Raw genomic sequence first — 5444 nt, 5'->3', positions numbered from 1 at the left:
GTGTCAGCCGCTCCTCCCAGTTTTTTGTGTCGTCAGCAAATTTGCTGACAGTGCTGGCTAATCCCTTGTCTAGGTCATTGATGAATATATTGAACAGCTCTGGCCCCAGCACTGAGCCCTGAGGGACCCCACTAGACACAGGCCTCCAGCCAGACTCTGCCCCAGTGACCACAACTCTCTGGCTTCTTCCCTTCAACCAGTTCCCGACCCACCTCACTACTCGGTCATCCAGACCACACTTCGTAAGGACTAAGCACTTTTCCTCCACGTATCCAAACGGTGAAGTGTTGACTTGGCTCTTACACCATCTTGGTGTTGTTTGGAGTACAACCTATTCGTAAAAGCTCTTTAATGGTTTTTAAAGCTCTGCTGAGGGGACAGTGAGTTAAGAAGGAAAGATTCATAACAGTAGACCCCGTCCATGCTCCTCCCGACCTGTCCTGGTCTGCAGTGGTCACTGGAGGTGGGAAAGGCCAACTCCGCTCATGTGCCCTGCATGGGTTCTTCTGAGCTTGTGCAAACTCTGACTTTACAAAAGCTTATAAATTGCCCATGTTTTCTCAAGGATGACCATAGGGACATGCCCTATAAAATGCCTGCTCCAAAGTGGGAGAGGCACTGAGGAGTTTTCAAAGGAAAAAATTGCTTGAACTGTTTAACTTAGCTGAAGTGAGTTATTCTTGCTTCTATCCTCATCCCAGCAAGGGGCAGGTCATTTTAGCTATAAATTAAAGAGAAAATATTGCTGGAGGCAAATTGTTCACCTGTAAAATCTCATCTCAAATCATTAAAGTTTGGCAAAGTTGTGCAAACAAGCAAGGCTGAGAAGCATTCAACAGCTTTACAACTTGATAGTGTATTGCAAATATTCGTAGGCAATTACATCAAAAAAACAAGTTTTAAACATTATTAAGAAAATTTATGGTTAGAATAGTCTAGAATTTAGCTTACTGCCTTGTGTAAATGTAGATATGATTGCCTTTCATTTCATGGTCACCCACTATTTTTTTCAGATACCTTATCAGAATATTGTCAAGCGTTCAATGGTCAGACGTGAATAGCCTGAGTAAAGGATGTGCTATCGGATGTTTATGCTGCTCCTGAGAAACACTCCATAGTTCACTGACAGTGATATCTCAGGACTCTTTATCAGGAATGTAATAAGCCAGATATATGGCAAAATTCAAAACATACTTGGTTTGGACCTCTGAGATCTGGAGCTCTGCGATTCGCTGCTAAAGCAAAGCTGTCCCAAAATTGACCTGGAGAAACTTCTCGCACATTTTGATCTTAAAGGTCCTTTCCAACCTTTACAATTCTATAATTTTGGGAAGTCCTGGAATTTCGAAAATAGCAGAGGTGAGAGGCAGCTTTCAGCTGCTAAATAGTCTGTGATTTTTTGAAAAAAGCAAACCATAAGACTAATATAGGACCTGATGAATTCCAATTGTTTCTTGCTCCCTTTCTTTTTTTTTCCCCAGTCATTACAATCTTTTTTGCCCCTTGAAAACTGAGTCTGTTCTACTGGTCAAAACAAAGCAGTTCTGTGTTATTCTGACAGTAAAAAACATAATAATGAAGTGAACTGAAATCAGATTTTCTTCAGTGGGTTACTGAGAGGTAAATTTAAAATGGTATTACAAATGATACTTCATAATTAAAATTACAATGATGGGCAGCCTTAATCATGCCTTGCAGCTATGTTTGTTAATAGGAAAGCAAAGCAGAGTTGTGACATTTTTCATATTATTTTTAATGTGGTCTACAGTTTTCAGGGCAGATTTTAAGATGGAGCAAATCGCCTTCATTGCCTCCAATAGAAATAGGCTGCTTTACACTGGCCAAGCCTCTGACCTCGTTTTGCTTAAAAAAAAACCCAACTCTTTCTCCTCCAAAGTCTTGCATCAGGGAAGGAGAGCGGATCTCTGGGACTCTGGTTTGTTTCAGCTGAAACTCTGTGCATTAATCACGGGTTTGACGCACTAAATGGTTCTAATTAACAGCTTAAAAACCACATGTGCTGCAGCCCACGTTCAAATGCTCGAGCTGCACAGGTAACCTCAGGAAAACCATGAACAGATGGCAGGACATAGCTGAACCAAAAATGGGGCCAGATATTCGTCCTCTTTAAGCAAAGCAGGAGCCAGAGCAGCAGTTGTGACTCCGGGCTGCATTGCAGTGCCTCGGGGAGGGGAGCGTGTCCCACCCGTGTGCCATCGCAGATCCCTTGCCATGCTCGAGTTCTTGGCTGGTGGAGGAAGGAGCTCGTGGAAGTGGTGGAGTCACCGTCCCTGGAGGTATTTAAAAGCCGTGGAGGTGTGGTGCTTGGTGACATGGTTTAGCGGTGGGCTGGGGTTAATTGTTGGACTCAGTGACTGTAAAGGTCTTTTCCAACCCAGGTGATGGCAAACGTGGCTGAAGTGTCCGGCACTGGTTTTCTTGGGAGCAGAGAAAGGCGTTATAGTAGTCATTGAATGGGATGGCTCAAAGAGGTGGCAGATACCCCATCCTGGAAACATTCCAGGTCAGGTTGGATGAGGCTCTGAGCAACCTGATCTAGTTGAAGGTGTTGGACCTTTAAAGAACCCTTCCAACCCAAATCATTCTGTGACTGTGGCATCTGCAAGCAAGGACTTGTCGTTTTCTTTTGGATATTGCTGAATCTTTCCCCCTCTCAGCTCACAAAAAAAAGGATTTTCCACTATCAGGCTGGTAGCTTCACTGGTCGTACGCATGCACCAGTGGATCCTTTTAGTGCATTTAGGGCCGTTCCTGGAACTGTGGTGTCTAAGGAAAAGCTTTTGAAAATTGCACATCGTTAGCATGTCGAAGAGGAGGTAATATATATAAAGCATTTGACCTCTTCCTCGCTCCTGTGGCTGGGACAAATTCTGATCTCATTTGCAGCAACGCAAATCCAGAGTATCTACATTAAGCCTGTGAAGTTTGGTGGAGTTACTTTGAGTTTATATTGCTACGCTTGGCAGATGGAAGATGGCACTAGCAGCCTTTTTGTGACCCAAGGGTAGGAAGTCATGAGGGCAACCTGCAAAGGAAAGGATGAAAATGGATCCCAACAACAGGATTTTTTATAGGGAGGTGAAATTTATTGGGAGTTGCTGCATGCTCAGCATTATTTAAAACCAGCTCATGCTTTTGGTGCTAGAAGTGTGGAATTAGGAACTTCAGTCTAGGCATCGAGTTTTAAAAACATGTCAAAGGCTACCGGGGGCCTGCCTGGAGAAAAGATTGATTATGGATTGACGGAGCAGTTTGAAAAAAGTTAAAAGTATGGGGAAGGGTGAGTTTTTCATTTCTCATTTTCCCTCCTTTTCCCAAGAAGGAAGAGAAGATGAGGAAGGCTGGAAAAAAAACAAAACGGAAAACAAGAGGGGCAAAGAATACTAAAACCAGTTTCATGCAAAATTACTTGGAAGAACTAAACATCCCACAAAATAACTGCTGCCACATTTTTTTGTTCTCCCTCTGCATGTGTAAAACGCCGGCAAAAGATTCACCAACACGTTTCAGTTTGGCTAGTCCCCCGCTCCAAATCCAATTGCACTAACTATTCTCAGTATTAAAGAGCCATTTTGTTTTCCCCAAATATACAGAAAATGAAAAACATCTGGAAGCGAAGGACTTCTCTGTGTGCAGTGTTTCCAGGCCGGGCCCCAACGAGCCCAGAGAGCCTGTGCTTTGCTGTGACAGAGAGAGCTGATGAACGTGACGGAGGAGCGTGACTCAGGTATCAGATGCGCCTCAGAGGTGTTTGCATTTCTTCATTGCTTTTTCATGCGAGTCGGCCAGATGTAGTGTCGCCCTTTTCAATAAAACCTGAGTTATTCTGTCGCCCACATGCATCAGATCATAGAATCATATCATAGAATCCTAGACTGGCCTAGGCTGGAAGGGACCTTAGAGATCATCTAGTCCAACCTCCCTGTTTTGGGCAGGGACGCCACCTCTCGACTAGACCAGGCAACACATGGGGACCGAGTGGGAATCGAACCCACGACCTCGGTGTTGGTCCTTGTTGTCAGCACCGCGCTCAAACCACTGAGCTAACCGGCCCCCTCAGATGTTAATATATAGATGCTTGATTGTGCAAATATTCCTTCATGCAGAGAGGCAAGAAGGAGCCTTTGGCTCAGTGACGTGGCTTCTCCATCTCGCTGGATGCCCACATCCCTGCGCTAGGAGGAGGACAGAGCAGAGGCAGCTCCTCTCCCTTTACGCAAACCGCCCTGGTTTGGGACACACGAGGACCCTTCGCCTCCTCCTTTGGCGGCGCCGTCTCTGCCACGTGGACTGGCAGAATTAAAACAGCTTTTTAATTTGGGGTGGGGGAATCCTGCTGTGAAATGAAATGTGGAGAGTGGGGTAAGAGTCACCTGAGGAGGGCTGAGAGGATCCTTTCTCATTCCCCAGGGCCAGACCCTTCTGCCTGAACACAGATGCCACCAGGTGAAGGCACGCGCCCCAGCTCTCTGCAGGCAGAAACCAGAGCCCCGTGCTGTTCCTCACCTCCTAAGGTACTAGGAGCAAGCAGATATTAGCCCTGAAAGTGCCTGTCTTTCTGTTTCATGTCTCCTTTTCTTCTTTCAGGCTCTCTGTGCCCTGTTACCCTGTATGTTGGTTTTTCTCCTCCCCGCATTGTGCCACAAGGTTTGATTTTGGGGCAGGTGGCTGCTCTCTGCGTGCCTCTTGGGTCTCGTTCCCAGAAGCGCTTAAAGCCTCTCATTTGCCGTTATTAGATTTAATTTGGACAAAAATGCCACAGGTTAGGTCTTTCTTACAGGACCTGGCTGTCAAATAGTTTTAAATTGCAAACCGCTTTGTCGCTTTCCTTCCGATTCTCAAAAAATTCCATGCTGTGCTTTGCCGCTTGGTAAGTCTGGGGAAGGCACGCTGGGATTTTCACACGCGCTATTGCTTTCTGTACAGGTGGAAACCCCTAGCTGGTGAAGATTTGAGACTGCATTTGTTAGGATGTTCAGGATCTCTTTTTGCATTTCCTTACTGATCCCAGGTGAGAAGTATCCAGCTGAAACCAGTGCAGGTGTTTGGGGAGAAAAGGGACGTGATTGAAAATGTTTCCCGAGCGCAAAGGTTCACGCTGAGCAGCCCAATTCCCGTGTCCCGCGGGACACCTTGTCATGAGCTGGGGCAGCTTTCCTCCATGTGAGCAGTGACGGGAGAAGAAGGAGGGAAGCGACATTAGCTTGCAATAATCAAGTGTATGAAAATTAGCAGGCGTTGGCCGTACAAGCCTTGTTTGACTGAATTTCCTCTTAAAGTGAATTTGACAAGTCTAGAAGACAGCATTACACACAAGCGCTTCTGTTGGCTCCCCGTGCAGCTATTTGCAGCAGCTGCCAAAGACCCGCCGAGCTCCAGGCACGGGTAAATTTCTTCCGTGGGCTCATTTGTCAGGTCTCCTA

The 5444-nt window shown here is 45.9% G+C and overlaps 1 non-coding gene across 1 annotated transcript; it reads right to left on the bottom strand.

Moving 5' to 3' along the window:
* Window positions 1-3991: 3991 nt before the first annotated feature.
* Window positions 3992-4075, bottom strand: TRNAV-GAC. Its single transcript is given in 2 exon segments — window positions 3992-4027; window positions 4038-4075. It is a non-coding gene; the product is annotated as a tRNA-Val (tRNA).
* Window positions 4076-5444: the final 1369 nt, after the last annotated feature.

The sequence above is a fragment of the Apaloderma vittatum genome, unplaced genomic scaffold (genome assembly GCF_000703405.1).
Source record: "Apaloderma vittatum isolate BGI_N311 unplaced genomic scaffold, ASM70340v1 scaffold6485, whole genome shotgun sequence".
Taxonomy (NCBI): domain Eukaryota; kingdom Metazoa; phylum Chordata; class Aves; order Trogoniformes; family Trogonidae; genus Apaloderma; species Apaloderma vittatum.
This window is presented reverse-complemented; position numbering and strand designations above follow the sequence as displayed.